This window comes from Lissotriton vulgaris, unplaced genomic scaffold (assembly GCF_964263255.1).
Source record: "Lissotriton vulgaris unplaced genomic scaffold, aLisVul1.2 SCAFFOLD_10016, whole genome shotgun sequence".
NCBI classification, from domain to species: Eukaryota; Metazoa; Chordata; class Amphibia; order Caudata; family Salamandridae; genus Lissotriton; species Lissotriton vulgaris.
In genome coordinates, this window is record NW_028254326.1 from 45,328 (window position 1) to 57,499 (window position 12,172).

The 12,172-nt window shown below is 54.7% G+C and overlaps 1 pseudogene; it reads right to left on the reverse strand.

Annotated features, from left to right (window-relative positions):
* Window positions 1-5,853: 5,853 nt before the first annotated feature.
* LOC147659579 (18S ribosomal RNA) lies at window positions 5,854-8,503 on the reverse strand (annotated as a pseudogene).
* Between the last annotated feature and the right edge of the window lie 3,669 nt (window positions 8,504-12,172).

The window sequence follows — 12,172 nt, forward strand, 5'->3', positions numbered from 1 at the left end:
ATTGACTCTTTCCCTGCCCGGGGGTGAGGTTACACCCCACGGATCAGGCAAAGACAAGGAGGGCCTCCTATTAGAAAACAATCGGAGGAAAGTCAAGTGGGAGAAACTGGCCAACAGTCTAGACAGGATACCCCGGCTATATGAACGGATCATCCCCTTCCTGGAGATTGCCTTCCAGGTAGGGAATGAGGTCCAAGACAATGCTAGCAGAGATAAGCTTGCACAAATACATGCCAATATGATTAATTCCTTAGAAGAGGACTTATTTTCTTCCTCAGGGAAAAGGAAAGGTCCCACGCCCAAGACGTCTTGGTACAACGCCACCTGTAGGGAAGCAAAAACCCTCTTGCTACATGCCATAAAAGAACGCCTTAACAGAGAAGAAATCCGTGCCAGGAGAAAAGCGTATAAAACTCTCCTGGAGAACGCCCGGGCTGAATGGGACCATGACTATTGGGAAAATCTCACCAAAGCACTAACAACAAGAGATTCCCGCAAATTTTGGCGTATAGTCGCGAATGGCACGGAGGACCTATCCTCCGCAATAGAGCCCAATATATCCCCTCTGGTGTGGCACAGTCATTTTGAAGCCTTGTATGCGGAGGGAGGTGGGGGTCAAAACACTGATATAATTACATACACATCCAGCGCCACTGGAGCTCCTTTTAACGAAAAAGAAGTGAGGGATGCCATAAAAGGTTTAGCTGCAGGGAAAGCCCCGGGACTAGACGGGGTGCCAGGGGACTTGTTCAAACAAGAACCTGGGATATGGGCACCTTACCTCACATTGATATTCAACGCCATCTTGGGGGGAATGGAGGTGCCCGATACCTGGAGGGGAGCTGAGGTGGTTCCTATTTATAAAAAGGGATCCCCTCTGCTTCCCTCGAACTATCGACCTATTAGTCTCATCGACATATCCCAGAAACTCTTTGGTAGACTGATCTTGAATCGATTACAGGCCTGGATAGAAGAGATGGACATCCTGTCCCCCTACCAGGCAGGTTTCAGGCAGGGTGTCTCGACCATAGACCAAATCTTCAGGTTAAACCTACTCTACTGGAGAACAGCTGTAATCGAGGGCGGCACTCTATATACCATCTTTGTAGACTTACGTGCCGCCTTCGATTTGGTACCCAGAGCGAGGCTGTGGAGGGTCATGGAAGAGCTAAACGTCCCCGGGGATATTTTGGCAATCCTGATGAGACTCCACTGCAACAACTATGCCCGCGTAAGGTGTGGCAAAGGTGGCAAGCTAACCGAAAGGTTCCCCGTTCGCAGAGGGGTGAGACAGGGCTGCGTGCTCGCACCGACCCTGTTTTGCCTCTTTGTGAACGGGGTTGTTGCCCACCTAAACAGGATTGCCAACACCGATGCCCCAAAGCTGACAGTCAGCAGGGTGCCTGCAATTATGTTTGCAGATGACACCCTGCTGCTGTCTAAATCCCCTATGGGAATCCAACGCATCTTAGATGGCTTTCTGGAGTTTTGCTCCGAACGTGGATTGGAGATCAACCCACAAAAAACTAAATTTATGATCTTAAATCCTAACCCCCATAATCGAGCCCCACCCAGGCTAGGCACTGTCCAATTAGAACGTGTGCATAATATTGAATACTTGGGGATTACTCTAAACGAACATCTAACTTGGACGACTCACCAGACCAAAGTGACCATCAAACTGGCTCAGTTGGCGGGTGGCACGATGCGTCTGGCGAATAAATCTTCTTATCGCCCACTAACCCCAATTATTCATATTTACAAAACCCAAGCCCGGGCGGGTGTCACATATGGGGGTGAATTGTGGGGGCATTCCAAACTCCCAAAATTACAGCTAATTGAAAATAAATTCCTGAGACAGGTTGTTGCTCTACCTCAGAGCACCCCCCTACTCCCCCTCAGACTAGACCTGGGAATTCGATCTATAACAGAAGAGCTGGGACTCAAACCGCTAACTTTTTGGAGGCGCCTGTGGTGTAGCCCAGACCTTACAAGCTACAGAGAGGAATTACAGGAATTTCTAGAGCTAAGGAACGCCAAACGAATTCCGTGGATGATTTATGTCAAGGCAATGCTAGAGGAGATGGGTTTCCCGGAACTATGGAGGGATCCCCTAAACTACTGTGTAAAGACTCCAAAGAAGGTACTCGTGAGAGCATATTATGAATTGATGTTGACAAAAGCTATCGATGCCACGAGAGAAGGATCCTTGACACATTCGTTCCTCAAAGCGAAAGACTTTTATCATCTTGAAAGTGCTCTTGACTCAATCTCCCCCACACTAACGAGAAAATTATTTTTACAGTGGAGGTATGGATGCCTCCCTCTAGCTTCATTCACAGCGTCATGGCAATCACGATCCACCACAGAACTCTGCCCAGTGTGTGCTCATCAGAAAGAAGACGATGTTCATGCCGTCTTCTTCTGCAAGGGCTACGAGAGGAGTAGGAGATACTGGCTAGTCCCGCTACTTAAAAACTTGGGCTTCAGATCTTTTCAACCTGCCTATAGAATCTTAAAGTCAGACCTCTCTCCCATTGTGGTTTTCGCCCTTTCAAAATTTTTGACCTCCATCTGGTTCATCCGGAATCGAGCGCTGAAAAGACTTAGTTAACAGCACCCCTGAAATTTTACTGCTTTTATTGTACCCTATGTTCCCTTTTCTTAAAAAAATGTTCTTAATCATTGGATCACACTATGTTTAATCACTTTTTATTGTGTACAAATACTATGCATCTTTTATGATCTGTGATCGAAATAAAGATTTTTTTGAAAATTTGAAATGTATATAGTTAAAAATCCTATCCCAAAACTGCAGGAGCAACAGGCAATGTAAAAACATGTGGGCCAGGTAGGCATGGGCGGAAAATCCGTTCCGCTCGCGGATTTTGCGGATTTTCGGGAAATCCGCAATCCGCGAGATTTGCGAATTTCCTGCAAAATCCGCAAATCCGCGAGCAGCGGATTTTGCTCGCACTGCTCGCACTGTTCGCGTGAGTTCGCGCCCCGCGAATAAGTGCGAAATTGCAGAAATACGTTCTAAGCAAAACTGAAAGTAACTACTTACCAGGTTCAAAAGTTCAGGCACATCATTAGTAGCCATTTCCTGTAGTGCTTCCTGAGGGGCCCCTCCAGAGTTCAGTTGCCAGTTGAAACTATTATGTGACCCTGCTCTGAACCTCAGAATAGTTACACATATGCCACAAAGGTCATGAATTACAGCTAAGGGAGACAAGCAGGAGCCAGGCTGGAAGTTAAAATCCATTAATCAGCCCCTAATTCATTATTGTCAGTTGGGGCAGGGCAGGTGTTGTAACTAATTTTGCAACAATGAAAGCACTTAGCAAGTGCAAAAGATCACTAATCAGGGCGCACTAAGGAAGCAGGTGCCAGCTAAAAAAATATTCTGTGACACATTAATCAGCCCCAAATTAATTCAGGTCACTTGAGGCAGGGAAGGTGTGCTTTGCTTTGCCGAAAATAATGTACACTGGACAACCAGAGGGTGTGGTGATGAAACAGAGGGTGGCATGGGTGGGCCAGAGGGTGGCATGAGTAGTCAGAGAGTGGCAGTGGTGACAGAGAGTGGCAGTGATGAAGAAGAGTGTCCCAAACAGGTTGGACACGTAGAAACAACAAGTTCGCAAAACTTGCGACCCGACAGGTAAGTTCGCAAATTGCGAAATTGTAAAAACCCTCGCGAACTGGCAGAAACACGGGCGAACACAAAAAAAAAAAAAAATCCGCAAATTCGCGGGAATTCGCGGATTTTGCGGATTGCGAGTTCGCAAATCCGCAAATTCGCGGATTGCCAATCCGCAAAATCCGCTCATGCCTAGGGCCAGGTTGCCAACGTGTGAGTTGCAGTTCCAGCACAGAGGGTTATCACGGAGTTTAAGTTTAAAAAGCTTTTCGGAAGTCCAAAACGTCCTATTGATCAGCATAAGTTTTGTCTGGAAGAGTAACAGGGATATTTTTCTAGAGAATGGAGTGCTGTGAATCCTGTCCCAATCGAACTGGATAGTAGAAGAATTGGTTTTGTTCTCCCAGTCTATTTCGCACTTCTTGTGGGCTTTCTGAGGCATGGGGAGAGAATTTTATAGATTTTTGATGCCATGTGGCCTAAGGACGAGAGTTGATGTAGTTTGCTGCATAGTGTAGGAGTGTGCAGTAAGATGGCTCTGGCAGAGACAAGGGCTTTGAGACGCAGAAATTTATAGAAGTCAAGTGGTTGGAGATCAAACCATGTCTGTAGGGCGGCAAAGGTTAGAGGAGAAGGCCCTTCGTAGATATCCTCCACCAGGTTCAGCCCTTTCTTAGACCACTCCTCCCAGTAGAGGTATTTGCCTTCATCTTTAGACGCCGGGTTGAACCAGAACGAGGTTAGGGTGGCTTTTGGAAATTTGGTTTTAACTTTACAATGTCTCTCCAGATTAAGGAGTGCCCGTTTAGTATTAATGAAGATATATTTGGATTGAGGAAATGCCATGGCATCCATGGACATAATGGCAGAGATAGGAAGATTATGAAGAATAGCCTTCTCGACTTGGGTCCAGATAGGAGTATATTCCTGTAGTGTTGGGAACCAGTTTGCCCCTTGCTTACACAAATAGGCCGTTTGATAGCATCTGAAAGTTGGAAGTCAATCCCCCCTTTGTCTTTTGGGAGCTGGAGTTTACGTAGAGAGATTCTCTGCTTCTTCCCCTGCCACAGAAAGGTATTCAAAAGCTTATATGTTTTGTTGAGGAACTCATCTGAAAGAAGCATAGGTAGCATACTTATCAAGTATTTGATGAGGGGCGTAATCATCATTTTTAGAGTTTCCACTCTGCCCCACCAAGACAGAAATTTTGGGGACCAGCCATCAAGAAGGGAGGAGATTTTTTTGTGGAGGGAAAGCTCATTTAGTTTGAGAGTGCTAATTAAGTCCTTCTCGAATTCAATACCTAGATATTTGAAGCTCTTCGGTTGCCAGCATAATCCCGAGTCCCCTAACACTCTCTTATCTCCTATATTATTGAGTAATTTAACCTCCGTCTTGTCCTTATTAAGTTTGTAGCCTGATACTTCAGCAAATTCTGTAATGGAGAACATCAGTGCTGGGGTTGCTAGGTCTGCGTTCTCCGAGACCACGAAGACATCATCAGCATAAGCCGATATCTTCACCCTGAGATCGCCATAACAGATACCCTCAATTAGCTCGTTGTTTCGCAGAGAGTAGAGAAATTGTTCAATTGCCAGTAGAAAAATTGAGGGAGAGAGGGGGCAACCCTGTCTTGTCCCTTGTTTCAAATGGAACGGGTCTGACAGACACCCACCCGCTCTCACTCTCGCCGACGGATTAGAGTATAAGGCCATCACCGGATGTAACTCAAGCCCCGGGCCAGTCCCAGTTTCCGAACCCTAGCCAGGCCGGGAGGAGCCTCCCCGGGACACAGTGGACCCCTGTCCCCAACACCCAGACCCTCCGATGGCTTGCAGGACGGGGGGCTCACGCATCCCGGGGCCTGATAGACGGAGCTCAAGCCCAGGGCCCAATCCCAGCTTCCGAGCCCTATCCAGGCCGTGGAGAGCCTCCCTGGGCCCTGGTGGACCCCCATCCCCAGCGCCTGGACCCTCTGATGGTTTGCAGGACGGGGGCTCTCGCACCCCGGGGCCCGCCGGATGGATCTCAAGCCCTGGGCCCGGTCCCAGCTTCCGAACCCTAGCCAGGCCGGGGAGAACCTCCCCGGGCCCTGGTAGACCCCTGTCCCCTGTCCCCAGCACCAAGACACTCGGCCGGAACCAAGGAGGGTTAAGCCCAGGCCACGTCCTCTCCCTGACAGCCTGCCTGGGGAGCCCATTTTCCTCGACTATTAAGCCCGGGCGGTGTGTACAAAGGGCAGGGACCTAATCAACGCGAGCTTATGACCCGCACTTACTGGGAATTCCTCGTTCATGGGAAATAATTGCATTCCCCAATCCCTATCACGAACGGCGTTCAGCGGGTTACCTGCACCTGTCAGCGAAGGGTAGACACACGCTGATCTGTTCAGTGTAGCGCGCGTGCAGCCCCGGACATCTAAGGGCATCACAGACCTGTTATTGCTCGATCTCGTGTGGCTGAACGACACTTGTCCCTCTAAGAAGTTGGACGCCGACCGCTGGGGGTAGCGTAACTAGTTAGCATGGAGGAGTCTCATTCGTTATCGGAATTAACCAGACAAATTGCTTCACCAACAAAGAACGGCCATACACCACCACCCACATCAATCCTTTCCGTGTCCGGATGGGTGAGGTTTCCCGTTTTGAGTCAAATTAAGCCGCAGGCTCCACTCCTGGTGGTGCTCTTCCGTCAATTCCTTTAAGTTTCTGCTTTGCAACCATACTTCCCCTGGAACCCAAAGACCTTGGTTTCCCGGAAGCTGCTCGGAGGGTCATGGGAATAAAGCAGTCGGATCGCTAGTCGGCATCGTTTATGTTCAGAACTACGACGGTATCTGATCGTCTTCGAACCTCCAACTTTCGTTCTTGATTAATGAAAACATTCTTGGCAAATGCTTTCGCTTTGTTTCATGTTAGATTTGGGGGTCTCTGGTTGGCACAGGTAGGTACTTGGCACAAGCAGGGACCCTCTCCTCTAGTCAGGACAAGGGGATTACCCTCTAGGTAGCTTGGCGCGAGCAGTCAAGGCTTATTTCAGAGGTGTTGTAGGTTAAGCATTTGTGACCACACACAGTAACTTAGTGACAACACTACAAATGGACACCACATTGGTATTATCAAAAATAGTTATCTTTTATATAAAGATTTAGCACAAGACCAAATAAGGACAAAATGAGGCACAATACTATTAGCAAAAAGAGTTCTTGTTCAAAAGGCTTAGTTTTGAGTTCTGTGCTCTTCGCACACCTTGTTCGGTTCTCAAAGTGATGAGAATACCTAAAAAGAGTATAACCAACGCAGCGGACATTCCGGTCCGATGCGTACACAAATGCAGTGCGAGTCGTACACAGTACCTTAGCTTGATGTGTCCGGCATGGATGGGTGATGAAAAAGAAAGTGTTGTAGGCGGCGATGTCCTCCTGTCACGGTGCGAACTACGGCTCCTAGACGTCCTCAGTGCTGGTCGTTTGAGCTCAGGGTCGCGTTGTTTGACGGGACGGTGCCTGGTGCTGTGCGATCGATTTATGTTGCGGCGTACAAGCCGTAGCTTGGGAGCCGGTTCCTTTAAGTTGTTAAGAGCGGTGTTAGGCGTCCAGTAGGATACGGATGTACGAAGCGTACCCACCTTTCAGCACGATTGCAGATTTTGACAAAAGCGGCAGGGTGCGCGTTGATCAATGCGGCTCGAAGGTGTGAAGCGAAGTGTGGGTCGTGGTCCCCCTGTCACGGTGCGAGCTACGGCTCGTTGACGGCGCCTGTGCTGGTCGTTGGGCTCATGGTCGCGTTGCTTGAGGCGGACGGCATGGCACGGGGCTTCACAGAGTACAAGTTGATCCTACGAGGTGCACACAGCTTCCTGCCTCGGCGCTACGGGAAAAACAGCATTTACGACAGCCCTTGGAGATCTTTGGCACAAGTTAAAAATAAAGTCTTTGAGTCTTTCTCCTCTCCTTCAGCAGCAAGGCAACCACTGCAGGCCAATCCCCCAGGGCAGGGACAGTATTCCTCCTTCAGCTTTCCCAGTTCCTTCTTTTCAGGCAGAGGTTTCTTTTTGGCAAATCTGGATCTGATTTATTGGGAGCAGGGTCCCAATTCTTATTCCCCTAAATCCTTTGTTCCTCTGGGGTAGAGGGGCCTTTGCCCAGCCAAAACCAGTTCTTGAGCACTTGGTTGATATGACTCTGACTTTTCATTCAGGGAGCAGGCTAGAGACATCACACATAACACAGGAGGAGGAGCCAGCATTGTGGTGGAGGGGCACAATCCTATTCAGAGCCCAGGTGCACTCCACCCACACATCTGGATGTAAATCTCTCTATTCACCACCAGGCTACCTAGCCCTGCCCTCTGGAATTCCCCAGCCCTGTCACTCACAGAAACCAGACAGCAGATACACATCCTAGCAGAGGCCGGCTGAAATGGTTAGGCAAGCAAATACCTACTTTCCAAAATTGGTATTTGCAACACACAGAATATTAAAATAAACTTTACTAAAAGATGTATTTTATTATTCTGAGTTCAGGCATACTAAACTCGAATTTCTACCATGTTTCAAATGTATAGTCGCCGACGCGGGGAAGTGCGAATGGCCCAAGGTTATCTAGAGTCACCAAAGCAGCCGGGCGAGCCTGGATTGGTCTTTGTCTGATAAATGCACGCATCCCGGGAGGTTAGCGCTAGTTGGCATGTATTAGCTCTAGAATTATCACAGTTATCCAAGTAACAGATGGAGCGATCAAATGAACCATATCTGATTTAATGAGCCATTCGCAGTTTCACTGTACCGGCAGTGTGTACTTACACGGGCATGGCTTAATCTTTGAGACAAGCATATGCTACTGGCAGGATCAACCAGGTAGCCGCAACTGATGACGAGGTGTGGGGCCGGGTGCCCATCTCCCAGACCGGCAACCTTCGCATACGTCCTCCATCTCTCGGGAGCCTGCCAAGGGAAGGAACCCTGCCGGGAGGGCTCGTTGGATGGGTGTGGAGTGGTGCGGTCGCATGGGCACCGGCAGGCCCAGCAGCCTCCCTCGGGAGGGAGAGGCAGGCCAAGGCGCAGCCTGAGCAAGGCGGCGGCACCCCTCAGAATGGTCGTTCTGAGCTGCTGTGGAAATGTGCTGGGCAGAGAGGGGTGACGGTGTGGTGCGCGGGGCCTACAGACCTGCTGCGCAGCAGCATCCGAGGGCCTGGCACCACCTGTTCCCTCCTGCTCGGGTCAGACCACTGGGGGGCACGAGCTGCCTGGGCCACTCGACCTTCGCTCTGCTGGGTGTTAAAGGATTCCCGGCAAGCAGCAGGCCCTCGAGTCAGACGGTCCATGCGGGGTGGAAACTCTTTGCCTCAAACAACAGCCGAGGCTGGCCAAGTAGTCCATCCCTAAATGGACCAAGAGTGCCCAATCGATCAGAGTACAGCTGGGGCATCCCCTGGTAGGCCGCCCTGCGCAGGGGGTATGCTGGCTTAGCGTCCCCTGACTGCCCGCTCCCGGGGCAAGCAGACTCGAAAAAAAAGCCCCTTTGGGTAGGGGCCCGAGAGGCAGTTGCGTACCCGGGCCCCTGGGGGCCCCGGCGGTCGGGCTGCCTGCCCTCGTCTTGGCATCGCCGGACCTCACGGAGGCCTGCCTGAGCAAACTTAGAGAAAAAGGACCATTGGCAAGGGGCTGAGCAGCAGGTGCGTACCTGGGCCCCTGGGGGCCCCTGGGGGCCCCGGAGGGCGGGCCCGGGTCCTGCCTTCCCCTGATTCAGAATCGCCAGAACCCTCAGAGGTCTGACTGACCCTCTCCCGAGTAATCCGGAGGAAAATGACGCCCCTTTCTTGTAATCTGTGCGCACGAGGTGACAGAAGGGACCCAAGGCGTGAAAGTGCACGACCTCCTGGAGCCCTCGCTGGGATATGGGAGACAAATGGCACCTCATCGGAACTTCAAGGGAAGTTCGGCCATCTGGTTGCCCTTATTGGAAAACATTGCGGGTGACCAGATTTCCAAGGCGATCTGGGCGACCAGATGGCCGAGGGGATTTGGGCAACCAGATGGCTGGGCATGAAAGGGAAGCCATCTGGTCACCCTGTGCCCCAATGAAGGAGTGAGTGGGCGCCCGGGGCATGGCGGACCGGAGGCCCAGGTCCCCAGCCATGGAGGCTGCCAGGGAGACCCGACAGGCCCACCGACTCGGGCCCACTGACACCTTGACAAGCAGGTGAGGCCTGCGCAGGACCGATGGACCCCTGTCCTGGACCCTTGGTGGAGCAGCAGCCCAGGGGACCGGGCCAGGGTCGGAGCACCAGCCCCGGGGCCCATCCGGGCCCATGGACCCAGCCGGGGCTCCCAGAGGCGCAGGGGAAGCCTCCCCGGGCTTCCTGGACCCCGTCCCGGACACCCTGCCACGCGGCAGGATCCAGGACAGATCCTGGGGTGGGGAGGCCACCCTTCCCAGGGCCCTATGGGGCCCCGGATGGGGCTCCTGAACTCAGCCAAGCAAGGGGAGGCTCCCTGGGCATCACATAACCCTGTCCTGGGCCTTTGACAGTGCGGCAGACCAGGGGAAAGGACCCAGGGCCATAGAACACCGGCCCATGGGCCCGGTCAGGCGCCTGGATCCAGCCGGGGCTCCCAGGCCCGGAGGCTCAGGGGAAGGATCCCCAGCCCTGCCGGACATCATCCGGCTCCCTGCCACACGGCAGGACCCAGGACGGAGCCCGTGGTGGGGAGGCCACCCTCCCCGGGGCCCTCAAGGGCCCCTGCCAGATCTCCTGAGCCCAGCCTAGCAAGGGGAGGCTGCCCAGGCACCACAGAACCCTGACCCAGGACTTTGGCAGTGCATCAAGCAGGGGGCGGTGCCCAGGGCCGGAGCACCTGACCCGGGGTCCGGCCGGGCCTCTGGACCCAGCCGGGGCTCCCAGGCCCTGAGGCACAGGGTACGCTTCCCAAGGCCTGCCGGACCCATCCTGGGCACCCTGCTGCGTGGCAGGACACAGGACGGAGCCTGGGGCTGGGAGGCCACCCTCCCCAGGGGCCCTCAGGGGCCCCGGATGGGGCTCCTAAACCCATCCAAGCAAGGGGAGGCTCCCCGGGCACCATGGAACACCGTCCCGGGCTTTTGGCAGTGCGGCAGGCCAGGGAACAGGGCCCAGGGCCTGAGCACCCAACCCGGGGCCTGGCCGGGCCCCTGGACCCAACCGGGGCTCCCAGGCCCAGAGGCGGAGGGGAAGCCTCCGCAGGCCTGCCAGACCCTGTCCCGGGCACCCTGCCATGCGGCAGGACCCAGGACAGAGCCCGGGGGGGAGGCCAACCTCCCCCAGGGCCCCTGAGCCTCAGGGGCCTGGCCGGAGCTCCTGAGCCCAGCTAAGCAAGGGGAGGCTGACCGGGCACCACAGAACCCCGACCCAGGACTTTGGCAGTGTACCAGGCTGGGGGGCAGTGCCCAGGGCTAGAGCACCTGACCCGGGGCCCGGCAGGCCCCTGGACCCAGCCGGGGCTCCCAGGCCCTGAGGCACAGGGGACGCCTCCTGAGGCCTGCCGGACCCCGTCTCGGGCACCTTGCCACATGGCAGGACCCAGGACAGAGCCCGGGCTGGGGAGGCCACCCTCCCCAGGGGCCCTCAGGGGCCCCAGATGGGGCTTCTGAACCCAGCCAAGCAAGGGGACGCTCCCCGGGCACCATGGAACCCCGTCCCGGGCCTTTGGCAGTGCTGCAGGCCGGGGAACAGGGCCCAGGCCCTGAACACCCGACATTTAGCCTGGCCGGGCACCTGGACCCAACCGGGGCTCCCAGGCCCAGAGGCGGAGGGGAAGCCTCCCTAGGCCTGCCGGACCCCCTCCCGGGCACCTTTCCACGCGGCAGGACCCAGGACAGAGCCCGGGGTGGGGAGGCCAACCTCCCCCAGGGCCACTGACCCTCAGGGGCCCCGACCTGACCTTCAGGGGACCCGGCCGGAGCTCCTGAACCCAGCCAAGCAAAGGGAGGCTCCCCGGGCACCACAGAACCCTGACCCGGGACCTTGGCAGTGCATCAGGCCGGGGTACAGGGCCCAGTGCCCGAGCACCTGCCCCTGGGCCCGATCAGGCCCCTGGACCCAGCCAGGGCTCCCAGGCCCGGAGGCGCAGGGGAAGCCTCCCTGGGCCCTCCAGACCCTGTCCAGGGCACCCTGCCACACGGCAGGACCCAGGACGGAGCCTTGGGTGGGGAGACCAACCTTGCCAGGGCCCCCAGGGGCCCTGGCCGGAACTCCTGAACCCAGCCAAGCAAGGGGAGGCTCCCCGGGCACCACGGGACCCCGTCACAGGGCTTTGGCAGTGCCACAGGGCGGGGGACAGGGCCCAGGGCTGGAACACCCAACCCGGGGCCCGGCAGGGCCCCTGGACCCAGCAGGGCTCCCAGACCTAGAGGCAGGTATCCGGGGCTCTGCACCAGGGACCCTTCTCCCAGGCAGATGGACTTTTGGCAGGCCGTAGGACCGGGGCTCCCAAACCCAGGCCCCAGGGCCAGTCCCTGCTTTCCAACCCAACCAGGTCGGGGAGATTAGG